Below are 15573 nucleotides of genomic sequence, written 5' to 3'. Positions count from 1 at the left end.
ACTCCCCTGATCTGCCTGGCAAAGCCCAACTCATACACAAAGGTGGATGAGAGAGCTGTGAACCAACCAGAGCAAGCCCAGATATAAAGATATGCCTTGAATATATAAATTATGAGAAAAGATAACAAGAGCTGGCTGGCTATCAGAAGAGAAAATTAAGGGAACATGCACAGAAAAGTTCAATAGAAGAACGTGGGAAAAACTGTTACAGTCATTTGTGTTCCGCCTCCATTCTAGGAGGATGTGAAATGATGGACTTAATTTGCAGCATAGAAACTAGATATTAAGAAATGCTTCCTGAGGAGCAGCTAAGCATGTAACAAATAACCCAGGGAGATTATAGACTCTTCATCACTTGCGAACTTCAGTAACAGTTAAGGCAAGATTATCCCATGATAGATTTAATATTATTTAGGGCAGAAGCAGACTTTGTTTCCAGACCTATTTTTCATTCATAAATTCTTGTTTGCCAGTAGCTTCCCCAAAACTCAATGCCTAAAATACTTAGCGCTTCTGAGGCTGTGTATGCACTACCGGTACACGCAGAGAGGGGCATCTAAACACATTGTTTTGCATTATTGGCAATGTATATTGGGTTTTGTATGTTGCCTATGCTTTATTTACACAGCCAAATTCATTCCCATTCATGAGTGTTTACATTATAATGCTTTCCATGTAGTTAAGTAGCTTTCTTAAACCATTAATTTTACCTTATGGATTTGTGTAGAATTATGGCTGCAGATTGACTCCTGAGTCGTAGTTTTCATTTATCATCATATTTTCATTCATCAGCGTTCCACAAGTCATATGGATAAAAAGGATGCTATTTTTTTTTCAAATGATCTGTGAGACTTCAACAGCACATTTAAAGTGGAACCAGATAAATGTCACGTAGACGCACATAACTTAAAAGCTGTGTCTTCCAGGGAACTGTAATGTCCTCACAGTTTGATTATAAGCCATTCTCTTAAGTTTAAGCAGTACTTAACTATAAAAAAGCATTTTTCTTTCTCACAGTCAAAGTCAGTGTATCTATCGAATACAACAACTGCCTAAATACACACTGTGTTTATGTAATGCTTGAGTTTAGAAGAATTTCAAGAGCCAGTTAAACGTGGATGGACTCACTGGTACATATTTGTGTGAGCTTTGCAAAGCAGTGAAAAAGGATTCTTGTGTCATGGGGATATAGACTATCTTGGTTTTAATGCAAAACACTCTATAAGCCTCACTATCTGTCCCTAATGATTGCTACGGTTCAAAAAACAGAGCAAAACAAGGTGATTCTAATACAGTCAATGAATTAATCCATAAGCAAGTACATTAAGCATCACAAGTTCTGTGCACATGCATTTGTAGCATGTTTTTGTTTCATTGACTGACAAAATAAGCAATTCTAAGTACAACGCTAGATATAATGTTAGGAGTATGCACTTAATACTGCAATGCCTGGGAGTGTTTCACAGTGAGTTAGTTCAGATATATTAAATGGATACTTTTCAAAGATTCTTGTGCCATTAACAAAAGGAGCAATTGGATGAAAGCCGTGGGAGCTGTGTTTCATAACCTACTGTGGTCTTTTTTTTTCAGATGTCCTAGAATGCTTCTTAGATTCAGTAGTACTGCTGCTGAGGTCAATCATTATAGCCAGACATAGAAAGCTATGCCTGTATGGAGTCGGGCTTCAATGTATCTTTCTGAATTATGCTTAACCTCTGCAAAGCAAAGCTTCCTACACATTACAGAGGCATTCACGGGAAAAAAATTAAGGTCACAACAGCCCTCCCCACTCTTTTTACACTGATAGTGATATAGTCAGTGTTTTTATCTAAAAATGTTCCTATGATTTATCGTTCTTTATTATATATATCATGTTGAGATTTTTCTTGAAACATCCTTCTCATTTCATTGCACATTCCCAAATAAAACATTTTGTCTCAAATACACAGCTGGGAGTATGACAGGGTCATTCAAATGAGCTGCTGTTCTTTTCTCTGTAAAAAGGAGCCACTACAGAAACTTCCCACCCCCCCCCCCATCCATCAAGATGGTTAATGCAAAAAGAAAAGAATGAAATTTATTTCCATAGCATGCTGCGGCAGCAACCTAGGATAGCAACTAAATAGGGGAAAGGGAGCCAGGGTAGTACCTACGTTAGGAAACCACAGTCTGAGAAGAGGAATACTTTGCTGGGAAGCTCAGCCAGGGCTATAATAGCACAAATCTCAAAACCTGTATGTACAAATGCAATTACAAGACTGGCACAACTAGCAATTTAGATTGCTACACGCACATACACGTTTATGTGTCTTGGCTGGAAGGAAGAGCGGGGAAAATTACACCTCTTAAAAAGTTATTTGACCATTAACTCTACAATATCTCTTAATATTCCCATTGCTTACATAGAGTAATTTGCACTGAGCTCCTCAAATGGAAGGCAATACAGGCGTAAAACACATCGTCACAGCCTCTGCAGCCCACAAACGGGTTTTATTCCAACTCATCTCTCTTATGAAGAAGTTTTGCACAACTTTGTTGATCCTAGCTCTGTGACATACTAGTTCTAAAAGGAGCAATTATTCAAAAGGGAAATGATACAAAGGTCTCAGCCCTCAAATCACTAGCTGTCCAGAAGCAAGAAAGCTAATATATCTAAGTAAAGCACAAAAAAGCTGCTTCATCCTGTGCAATATTATGCAGCTTAAGAGATTATATAAAAAGGATTTACAAACTTTGATTTAAAAATAAGAACAAAAGCAAAATGATCATTCTTACATGTTTGATATGAAAAACATAAGAGCTATTTTTCATTTGGACCAGATGTGGATAGGCAGATGTGAACGGTTGGACAACAGTCAGAGAAGTGGAATTAGGGAAATATCCATAATTAATAACATGCCTGCGGAAACATGTTCTGTGCTTCAAAAAGAATTCAGGTGCTATTAGAACAGGGAGAACCTCCTTACCCTGAAGATGTTGACAAATTTGAACAAATTCCAAGCAGGAAGAAAAAACTGATTGGGGAAATAGATCGCTTATGCAGAAAGATTAAAGGAATCAATCCTCCGCTCTCAATTACACTGTTGTGATCCAATTCAATTCAGTGTCAATGTACCAATAGAACAAGGAGAAAAACTTGACTAAAACATATCATATGAAGAATTAACTTAGATATGTTCAGAGGAAGGAAGAATTTAGGAAGAAAAGGAATTGGTAAAATATTTTAGGGAAACAATAAGTCATGTAAGAAGACCGATACTGAAAAGAAGGGAAATACAGCCAGAGAATGTTCCACTGCAGTTATGTCTACTAAATACCTCGTTTAGGATATTTACCAGGAAGGTAGAGCACAGCCACTCAGTGTACAAAATAATTACACACAGGAGGTCGCTAGAGAATGCGATCCAGCAGTTCTTCTCTTAGATATCCCTGTCATTCATAGATTCAGACATAATGTCTACACTCATTGTTTCTATGCCTACATACACTATCTCCACCTTAATTCACATAGTAGTGACTAATGCATTATGAAACTTTATCGAAGCTGGATCAGTTACTAAAATGTAACTGCATTGCCTTGATGTGCTAAGTCTACCAGATGTCCCACTTTGTATTTATCAAGAACACACTGTGTAAAAGGAGCTCAAAAAAAAAAAGAAAAAAAAAATCACTATTCTTGTGTTAACTACAATGACACCACCAAAAAAAATGGGCCCAGAAGGAGAGCAACTTTACCATTTACCCTTGTGTGTCTCCTGGATAGTAAGATCAAGAGAGAGTTTCTAAGATAGATCTGAAAATACATATATTTGCTTGTATTTTGCTTTTGGAAGCAACAACAATGCTTGCCAATATTTTAATTTATTAACCATTGGAAAAGAAGATTCAGAGCATGTGAATTTTTTCCCAAAATGCATGGAAATTCTGCAAATGGGAATCCAGATTGAAATAAAGAAGGCAGAGAAATGTTTGCAAACATTCATATTACATATCATGTTCAGGGTTAACAATTGGAAGTTTAGCCTCGTTGAAAGTATTGTTGGCAGCAATTACTTAAACCCATTGTTTATGATTAAAAGTATCTGCCAAATCTCTGAAAACAGCTGGTCATGGTTCAGATGTGCGACTATGCTCATGACTGTATTTCTACTCCTCCAACTTCGAGGTCTTCCCCGTAAGTTTCTATCCTCCAGTCTTACAACGAAAACCTCCGTGTAGAAATAACAGCTTTTAGACAGAGTGACTCCGTCAAATCTACACCAAAGTGAAGAAACATGCAAAATAAATGCAACCATCTCACTGCATTTCTTAGTGGAGGAACATTCAAGATCCACATTCTGCTAGTAGTTTCCGTACACAAAATGAAGACCTCCGTGATGAGACAAGTGGACTCAATTACTTTTATTTGCTTAGATATTATTTCATAGAATCATTCAGGCTGGAAGGCACCCAAGGGCTTTGTCCAGTCAGATTTGGAATACCTTTATGAAGGGACATTCAAGAATTTCTCTAAGCAACTTGTTTCAATGCGTAATTATCCTCAGAATGATTTTTTCTTCATTTAATATGCAGCTGTAAACTCCTGTTTCAACTTACGACTATTGTGTCTTACTCTCCCAGCAAGCAACTCAGTAAAGAGTCTGGTTGGCAACTGCTTCAGAACTATTGGCATGCTGGCATTCAAACCCAAAGACACCTTCACTTCTCCATGGAAACACTACCTCAGCCTCACCTTTCTGATCGCTCTCCAGCCTCCAGATCATCTTTGTAGCTCTGCACTAAACTTGCTCAAGTTCACCATCTATCTTGTATTGGGGAGCCTAAAACTGGACACAGTAATCAGGGTGAGGTCTAATAAGTGCTGAGGAAAGGCACTTATTAGTGCCACAAGGATAATCACTTCCTTCGATCTACTGGTTAAGTTCCTGTTAACAGAGCCCAGGACACAGCCCACCAGAACTCCTGATCCTGTCCTGGATGAGTTGCTATGCAGCCAGTCATCCATAGAAAGAAGTCAGTGCATCCCAGGTACAGGACTTTGCATTTCTCCTTGCTGAATTTCATGAGGTTCTGCCTGGTCCATTCCTCCACGCTATCTAGGTTATTCTAAACAGCGATGCTACCTTCCCATGTATTGACTGCTCACTCCAATTTCATGTTAAGCAAATTTATTCAAACTGCGTTCCATTTCCCTCTCCAGGTCATCAACAGGGATATTAAATAAGATGTTACACAGGTAGGTCCAAGAACAGAGTTTTGGAACTTCACTGGCAACTGGACTCCAGGTACAGCATCAATCATTAACCCTCTGAACCCAACAATCCAGCCACTTTTTGCATCCACCTGGTGTTTCACCTGTCTACACTAACTGTCCAAGCTGGACACAAGGATGTGATGGGAGACGATACGAAAAATCTTGCTAAAGGTAAGGTAGACAACATCCGCTGCAATCTCTTAATCCATAGATATAGTCATTTAATCAGAGAAGGCAATGAATCCATTGCCAGTCACGATTCTACGTGTCCAGGGATTTCTTCAGGGTATGGCTGAGGGTCGCATGCTGAGCAAGGGACATGCTTTACCCATCTTATGAAAACACACCTGAGAGATGTAGATCTGCTATTGTTTAAGTGGAAAAACAAAAATGGGTAGCAAGTTAGCTTGGTGATATCTATATATAAACATCCATATTACATGAATAGGAATTCCGGAAGCACTGTGTTCATTATGCTTTAAATTGAGCTCAGCTGAAACAAAGCGAGACTAATACCAAACATTTAAAAAACCCCCAAACATATCTTAGTCTACACGCAAAGCAAACATCCCATGCCAAGTTACTTGAGCCATTCAGATGACTGTGCCGTCCACGTCTGCAACTCTATAATGTTTCTGGCTTCAGAAACTCATAGAACTCTTAAGCCAAGAAGGTAACAGAAACAAACCTTGCTTTTAGCATAGCAAAGAATCCATCTAAAATTAAATGGGATTTAGTTCATCTTCCAGGCTCTAGATGTGACAAATTTCAGGACTACCAGATATGAAACATTTAGAAGTCAGCACTCAAAATAGCATTTCTAATGGAAAGTTTCCAGATTGGACTGTAGCAACAGTAACTATGTTGCGGTAAGGCCAAGTCTAAAAAATCCACTAAGACATACAGACAGCCATTTCTTCACGCTTCCTCGCATGCATATTTCCACCACCCCTGATCCCATGCTGCGTGACAGTAATAAAAAGAGTGCTTGAGTCAACAGAAAACTATTTAGTCGGCTATCCCTAAGTTCTTTACATAGCTAGTATTGCTTTAAATATCTTTGCCCCTTTAAAAGTTAAACCAATTCTACATTCTTCTGGGAAGACTCAGGGAACACTCACTGTTGTAGTGCTACAACAGTGCTAACTTGGATCCTGAATTCTCTGTTTTTAAGTGTGTCATTTAATTTTGCTGAAAAAAGAATATATTTAAATTACCCATGAATGGACCTTTCAGTTATTTCCCATAATCTACATAAATGATAACAGCAGAAATGTCCATGCCTTTTTTCAAACATCTTCTGAAAAGAGAGCCAAGACAGCAGCTACGTGCAATAGTTATTTAACCAGTGTCTATGACTTTTGCTTTTAAAAAAAAATAGTGTCTTTTTAACATATGTACACCAGTGGCAGAACATGTTTATAGCCTGTTCTTCTTTTGTCTCACTCTAAGCATTCTACTACTCTAAAACCTGCAAGTTGATAATTAACAAAGTAGCTTCATTGGAGACAGCCAAAACCTTTATTACCAAAACCAAACATAAAAATTAACAAGTTTTTCACAGTAGTCTGTTCACAGCAAGTACTGCATCCTCAGGGAGAGCTTTTCAGGAACATTTTCATGTCTCACTGCCGCATGTATCTCCACTTTCCAAACTTTTCATTGTTTCTACTTCCCTTGGCTCCATTCACAAGCTGCATGGACATGCCTACATGCTTTTGGGTTCCGAAAGGACTATCCTGGCTCTGTTGAAACTCTCTTAACTTGAGTTAATACTGCAAACATGGAAGATCAGAACAGACATGCCAAGCTGGCTTGAAGTAAACCGATTCAGAGTCAAGTCATGCTCATGGGGAGCTGCACCAAAGCCAACAGGTCCTACTCAGAAGCCCTGAAACTTCCACATCTGATTATAAAAAGGGAATTTTAAAGCATTTAATGAATAGCTGCGACATCAGGCTACTTCCAACATAACCTTGAAGACTGGCTTCAATGCAACATTTCAAGCCTGAGTATATTTCCAGTCTATTCACAAAATCTCAAATTCACCAAGTCCATCTTCACTTCCCAAGTTAACATACTTGAGAGAAGTGAAAAAAATGAGCAGCAAGGGCACCTAGTCAGGTAGAGTTTTAATTCATCTGTTGCTTCTTATTTCCAACTTGAAATGGGTGAGGAGGAAAATGCCTAGGCTGTGGGTTGTTGTGGAGAAAATACAAGAGGAAGGATAGCACTAGCTATCTGCCAGAAGATAACTCTGTTATTCAAGCAACCCAAGAGAGGAAGCATCATTTCTGGAGTACAGGAATTCAGGAGAGGAAATGAAACAGAAGAATGGATGCTGAAGGGAGACTGGATGTAGCTGCAGAGCAAAGTTCAGATAGAAAAACTTATTCAGCCATGGATATAGTTTAGGGACTTAATGCTGAAAAGCTACATTTTTAGCTACCTTTTTTTTCCCCTTGCTATGAGCAGGGGCTCAGGGGGTTTGCTGATGAGCAGGTGCTGAAACCAACAGAGATAACAGCCTGAAAAATGAGCCCGTGAGCAAGATCAGCAACTAATAAAGGAAAAGCATGAACATGAATGAGAAAGGACATTGCCCGGACACATGGAAAAGTGTAGGTTCATGAAGCCTCTCTCCCAGTGGCAGTGCAAGCAGTACCAGGAGGAGGCTCAGAGCACGACAGCAATACCAAACCAACAAAATAAGACTTTATTCTGTCTTACAGAATACTGAGTTGCAGATATTAGTAGTCATTTGCACGCAGCACATAAGAGAAACCTTAAAGACCTGAAATGTATTCACAGGTACTTTCCCTTCCTTCACTAAGAGAGAAATCAAAATTATGCAATGCAGGGAGAATTAACATCATTTGGGAGAAAAAGGCATCGTAGAATAGCATAACTTAAAACAGACCACAAGTCTGCATTAAACACAATGAACTCAAAAAACCCCACAGAAAGCAGTTAATTGCTCCAAGGGTTCCTAAGCCTACAAATCTTTCCCCCTGGCTCCTTTTTTGTGAGAGAACACCAGCTATTTTGCAAAAAAAAAAAAAAAAAGCAGAAATATAAAGACATCTTAAAAGCAAGGAAATCCCAATAGTCCTTTAATCAGACTGAAAGGATTTAAACTCTTCCACTAAATCAATCAAGCCATAAGATCAATCCGGACAAAAAAAAATACACTTTATCAGTTATGGTCTGTGGCATTGTATGACCCTGGCAAGCACACATGTTGTAGCCGATGAAAATAAGACATACTCTTCCACTCAAAGCTACAAATCTGACCGTGCTTCAGGTTGTCTGTAGAGTTGATATGTTCTGATATGTTTTAGATGAAAGGGAGTCTGAACACAGAGAGCGGGTAGGCTCACAAACTTGAATATTACTCCAAAATCATCATTTATTGGAAACTGCTGTTTTTCAAGTTTTCTAATTGCATTTGTCAACATAGCAAATTCAGCATAGTGTTTTCCTCTAAGCACTGTTTGAAGGGGGTACAAGATGTGAACAAACTTGGGAAGATTTGCAGATAGAAAGTAGATATTTTTCTGTACAACCAATAATTACTTAAATAGATCTCATCTCTTTGGGACTGCGCGGAAGTCCTGCCTCCCTGAAAAGATCTCAATGTGTTGGCACATGTAAGTAGCTAATATCTTCACTTTACCAATGTAACTCAAGCTTCACCAGTTTAGGTGGCACACTTACAGTGAATTTGATACACCCTGCCCAACTTCTATTACATTCCCATTATAAAAAAATGAGATGCTTTTCTAATCTTCTTTCCCCCAAATGGGGAAAAATGGAACTCTGGCAACGACACATTTCAAGAGCAAATGTAAACTCCATTGTTTATGAAAAGTATTAGTCCATAGTGTTCAAACAGTGGAACAGAAATACTTAGTAGTCACTGCAGCTAAACCATTTTATAACTAGCCGAGTCAAAATTGATAAGAAATCAATTTCTTGTGCCAGCTGCGTAATTTCATTCATAATTATACTTAATCTTTTAAGTAATCTCAAAAGCCCTCAGGCCCTCCCCAGATGCAGAAAGAGGGAAGCCTGTGTTAGTTTCTGAGAACAGCCTCAACTGCTAGTTCAGTTTAACACGTTAGGGATTTCTACACCTCTTACTTTTATAGGCTGCCGTTGCCTTTCTATAAATATTCTTTCATCTAAGAGAGTGGTTATAGCCTGTAGTATTTGCAGGCTTTTTATCTACTCAATGAGCATTTCTAGTTCTACCTAAAACTGGATTTTCCTTCCATAAATACGTGACATCACAGGTATAAACTCTTAGGTTTCATCCTTATCTTAGTCATACAGGCCTTAGCATCTCCCATGGCATTTTATTATAAGGGAAAAATATGATCCCTTACAAAAAATCTAAATTAATTACTTACTCCTTAATTCCAGAGCTATTAATGTGCTAAGGAATAACGTTCTTTCAACTGGGGGTAAAGGGTTTAGGCTTCTTTAAAGGATAGAAGAAAAAAAACCCAGCATGACATAACTGTAATACTGTCCGACAAGTCATACACAAACCACAAGTTTCCAGTTTTCTGTTGATAGAGAACAGCCATCCACAGTGTTAAAAAAACTGTTTCCCTATTAGATGCCCTAACAAAGTTTTCAAACTATTCAAAGGCAGAGGCATAAATCAAGAAAAAAAACAGTGGTGCAAGATGTTACAAGTAAGTTATACTAAGACGTTAAAGAAAACCATCTGGGCATAAAATGTAAATATAGCCAGCGTACAAAAACTAAGGAAAATAAAATCAGCCACACATTTCAAATGCCCCAAATATAGAGCGTTTATTCTGTCAGACTACTGAATTTTATTTCCAAACATCCATCTCAAACAGAACAATCAGGTTTCAAAATATCGCTGAGACAGAATAGTAACACTTATGCAAAATGCAGCTTTTTGGCTTACTGAAGACACAGTTCTTTAAGATCAGGAATAATCTCATGTCTTCAGTAGTAGTTATGAATCAAAGCAGGAGCTCACTTAGAGGAACTTAGCATTATATATATTATATTTCTGATGTACTTAAAGTCTAAATGCAAACACTGAGGTAGTATTCACACAAAAGACAAGGAGAATTTGCCTCAAATGGCTTATAACCTAAATCGGGCAGGCTTGAAGAACACCACTTGCTCAGCTTGTAAGACATGACCAGAAAGAGATGGTGTCTTCCTAAATCATAACGGAAAAATTCTATGGAAATTAAACCTAAAAGATTCCTATATACAGCTTCCTCTATTGCTATGTCTTCAGATTTTGATTGGTAAAGCAACTTGGACATGCTTTATAGACCCAAAAGATTATGAGCAATCCTGAGAAACAGAAAGAAAGAGCCAAAAGCAAAGGGCTGGATATACACCCCAAAGACAGAACGAGGCTGCAGCACTGAAGGAATGTTAGAAAATAAACCTCAAAATACACTATATCTGTAAAGCCAATATTTTTTCCAGAGGTGTCTAAAAGAAATAACAAAAAAGATCTTTTTAAACCTAAAGCCTAGATCTTAAGGGGACAAAATACCAGGACTCTGCTGACTTAGTGCAGATCACTTGCATAAGCAACATACTTGAGATTTGATTACATAGCTAGAGTTTTAGTTTATTTATTTACTTTTAAACAGGATGCTTGCTTGTGTTTAACTTAGTTTGGGGAAAGGGGAATAAGGATGATTTTGAAAACAAACAAATTACTTACAAACAGACAAGTTAAAAAAAAAGATAAAATCTGTTCTGCCAAAGCCCCCACTCTCTCTCTCTCTCTCTCTCTCCAGTCTGGCACCTTTGGGTTCCCAGCACATCCCTCTTCCTTCTGAGCTAAAGTGGTAACTGGTAGCGACCAGCAGCCTGCTTACCCTTGAAATAGCCCAAGAGATGATGAGACCCAGTTTGTCACTGATTTCCGAGATAATCATAGAGACAGGGGACTCTGGCTTCAGTTCCTGATTCAAGAAGGGAGTACGTGCTCCCAATTATAAACCATACTGTGAGCAGCAAATGATGTCTTAACAGAATTTATAGTTGAAGTTTAAAATACTTATGCAGTTTGTATAAAACAGATGAGGATTTTCAAACTAAACAACAGATTTTTTTCTAAGACGAAAGAAGATGAAGAAACAGCAAAGCACTGTGACCCCCTCTGCTTCCGAAGAATCAAAAAGTGAGCAATGGTTCTCTGACAGCTAATGTAAGAAGTTTCAATTTTCCTGCTGACCTGTTTTATGCCCTTTTTCCAAACAAATTTTTCCCAGTCTGCTTTTCATATTTCTAGGAAATTCTAGCTACAAACTACATGTGACTTTGTTGATAGGTCTAATATGTTTATTTAAAATATATACTTTTTTTTTTCCCCCCAGACACGACTTTTTTATTACAATCATCTGTGTTGAAGTTATTGTCCCAAATACTGTATTTAAGTAGACCTTTTCCCTGGAATCTGCATCCTTTCTTAACTCATTTATTAGCCTATGAGAGCCCTAACAGATCTATAATACGATCTGAAATCACAGATGTGTTAGTTTTTTTCTCCCTCCTCCTTTAAACCATATAATGTTTTCCAGGATACCCTGGGCTGTATCCTGGAAAAACTTCATTTTCTAGTAGATAGACCAGTTTCTGGATTTAATTACACTTGGCTTCATCATGCTTTGTGTAATAAAGAGGGACAGCTAAAGCCTGCTCATATTGAACGTATTCTGTATAAATAAAACTAACTGTCAGTTATTTATTCTACCTGAGGTAAGGCAAAGCCATTTCACAGTATTTTCCTTTTTTAAGTCAATCTTTTCTAAATCATCTGACCTATCACTGCTTTCAGTTTTCAAACTGTGCAAACCTACTGTCTTGACACGATTAGAATGGAGGAGGTTTGAGCTGCTCCTTATGCGCATGCAGTGTGCCTAACAATCACATCCTTCTGTTTTGGCTCTTTAAGTTGACATTAAAATAAAATTAAAAAATAGCTTCATGTCATATTCAGGGAGGCCTGTGGAGCCAAATATGCTTACAGTCTGTGCTATAACTCCAAAAAGCATATACTGAAATATTTATACTAATAATTATTTAGCTGTGAAGTCATGGTGACTGTGAGGAAGGCAAGTGCAACAAAATAAAATAGTGAATAAAAGAAAAGCGTTCACTGAAAACTGGCAATTAAATCTGAACCTTAATAGAAAACCACAGGCTTGGAGCAGAATTTGCTTTATGCATTGGAACTAAAACATACCCCTTAATTAAAGCTTAACATGTTTCTACCAAAGCATTGATGCAAATACATGCAGAAAGTCCAATGGAGGTTTCCAGCGCCTGATGTGGCATTGCCTTCAGTGGTGCTGGGTTGGAAAGAAGCGGGTTTTTAGAAACAATTTGAACTGTAACCAAACTTCCCATGAATGACAGTCTCAATGGGTTGAGAAATTCTGAAATTACAGGAACTGCTTGTCTGAAAAAAAAAACCCAAAACACCCTATCCAGAATATCAGGAAAACAAGTTTGAATTTTTGGAAAAATGCAGAAGAAGTAAGGCAGGCATGACTGGAACTCTGCAGAGTAAAAGCAGGAGAAACAGATTCACTTAGGTCAGCATGCAAACCCCCAGCGCCACAAGAAATAGTTTCTGATTGTTGTAATAAACAATCACTGGGGATTTACTATATATGAAAAGGACACTGACTTTAAACGGGTTTATTGCCTTGATGCCACAACAAACCGCAATATCTGGACATTTGGCGTAGCTGCTGTCGCTACACTCATGGTTTGATAACAGGAATCACAAAGATCGTACCTCTGACCACCGTAAATTTGTCACGTTATTTGAGTTGCTGCCTCATAACTTCTCCTCCCTGATCTTGCTTTCTCTACTTATTTTACTGGCAGTAAAACTCAGTAGATAAACCATGCTATTAATACTCCAGTTTCTCTGCCAGATCTTCTTGGGTGGCCTGTTTCCAGTAGTCTAACTATCTTTACTGGCTCACATTTCCTTATTCTTGATGCCAACCCCTTCTAGCATTTTCATTATATTCTGCAAATTTAAGTTCCTGGTGCATTTTCAGAACCCCAAGTATGACCTGTTTGAAGCAAATACATTAAGGCAATATTTAGTCACAATTCATTAATAACTCATGCATCTTTTCATTGAGTAACTAAAAGCAAATGGAGCTACCTGAATAAATCTCTATGTGATCAGACACCCCTTAGATTCAGTGAAAAATTGAGAGTCATTATTCAATTCATATTTTATGCTGTTTAACTGGAACCTATAATAATCCTGATCGCCCTTTTTGCAACTAACTTATAGCAAGACAGTGAATTTCCAACCATCACTATTATGTCAACGATGGACATAAAATCCTTGCCTCTAGATTCTGATTCATCACAAAATGGATACAAATCCTGTGTCCTCTTCAACAGTATATTGTTAAGACAGAGAGTCACTACCCGTGTGACTTTAACTGGTAGAGACATTAAGTCAGTCTTTGCTTGCAAAACTGCAACTCTCAAAAGCAGAAAGTCTGACTCCTGGCCCTCTATTTCTAGTCTGAGAAAAGGTAAGCCAGTAAAAGAGAAAAACGTCAAAACAACAATAAATTATTTCAAAGCCATGGGTAATAAATTTCCTTATGGCCTTTCTAATGCATGAAGCACTGTTATTCAAAACTCAAAAGGCATGGAAACAATTGCACTTCAGAGTGACAAAAGTATGATCGCAACTCTTTTGTTCTTCTACTACAAACGTGTGTACACACATGCCATCCTTGCTAACAGCTGTGATTCTGTCCCATTAGTTCAGCAAGGTATATCCAGACTTCAGAAAACAGTATGAAGCATCATCGTTTCTTTGGAAGTGAAAGTCAATAAAAATACTGACACAGGAATGCAGCCACACTGTTAAAAGAGTTGTACAAATTCCAGTCCTTCTTCATTCTCTCCCTCGTCAAGTCTTTCAATCAATAAAAGAGCTTTTTGAACTTGCCTTTTGTTCTAGTTTGCCTCAATATTATTTTCAATGCTTACCAGGAGGTGTCTTCTGAAACACAGGAAAAGTAACATTGTACTAAGAAATTATCTCAGATTGCCTCTTCTCTCCATGCCCTTAATAACACAATCATGGCCTGAAAATGTTTGCAGCTGAAGAATTTTCACCAGGGAAGTAGCATAATACCTAGGAAGCTCAAATGACAATCAACTAATCTAAACAGCCTGGCATCTGGTTAGCTATTTGCTTTAAAGAAGCACTTGAAGGTGAAAAGCAGAAGTCTAGCTGTGCTGTTAGATGGATATGCTTGACCCTTGGAAAGAGATGGGCATCTCAGTTTTTTCCTCTACCTTGTTTCTTTATTCCTTTTCCCTACTTCCCCCATTAAGTCTCTTATTGTATTTTTTCCTTTTTTGTTTGTTTATTCCTCCTTCTTTTTCCTTTTATTGTTTATACATAGGGAAGATACTTCTGTGCAAAGGGAGTTACTTAAATTTCTCTTTTACCTTTCCCTTCCCCCTTGCCCACTATCTTTCTTATTTTCACACAAAATACTGCTACTTCATTTGATAAATATGATGACTACCTCGGATATCTGTGCCATCTGTTATTTACAAACATCATCAAGCAGAAAACAACCTCGTAACCTGGATCTGAAGGGCAACTATCTCTTTGCCATAAAATGTGCTGGGCCTGGTGAAGCACACCTAAATGGGTTTTAAGAATGCACAAAAATAAGTGTGCACTGCAGAAAGGGTCAGAGCACAGCACACATTTTGCCAATGCATAGGTTTCCTTAACCTCATTTAGTGAAACCTGCATCAGCCCTAGGTCACAAAACCTGCACAGTTTTTACCCCAGATTCTATGCTCCAGCACCTTTATCCCATATACACCGTCTCTCCAGCTACTGCTCAGCCTCTGCACAGAAGTTCAATACTCGCAGAGGACTGAGAGTCAGATCATTCACGACAGCGATGGCCAACTTGGCCTTCTCTTTGTGTTTAGACATCTGCGTGGTTTCATCCCAACAAACTGTCTGAAGAAAAATCTGGATTATAATACCATGTCATTGCAAAATGTAACATATTCACAAAGCTAGGTTCAGAAACTAAAGGTTCAGGTTCAATCAAAACTTATCAACAAAGAAAGCTGCTCTCAGAGGGCTAGGTGTGAGCAGCACTTGCAGTTTGTCATGTCACACTGTTTAAATAATACAGGTTCATTTTTCATTTTATTTTCCCTTTACTAGTTCAGACATGCAGACACTTGTTTATTTCTCCCTGAAAGTCTTTTCTTAGTGAGAGATA

At 38.1% G+C, this 15573-nt stretch overlaps 1 long non-coding RNA gene across 1 annotated transcript in view; it reads right to left on the bottom strand.

The window, feature by feature from the left end:
* The window catches only part of LOC128853802 (uncharacterized), a 56445-nt gene that overhangs the window by 35671 nt on the left and 5201 nt on the right, over positions 1 to 15573 (bottom strand). The window lies entirely within an intron of this gene.

This window comes from Cuculus canorus, chromosome 16 (assembly GCF_017976375.1).
Source record: "Cuculus canorus isolate bCucCan1 chromosome 16, bCucCan1.pri, whole genome shotgun sequence".
Classification (NCBI taxonomy): domain Eukaryota; kingdom Metazoa; phylum Chordata; class Aves; order Cuculiformes; family Cuculidae; genus Cuculus; species Cuculus canorus.
Note: the sequence above shows the minus strand (reverse complement) of the source record. Positions and strands in the feature narration are given on the sequence as shown.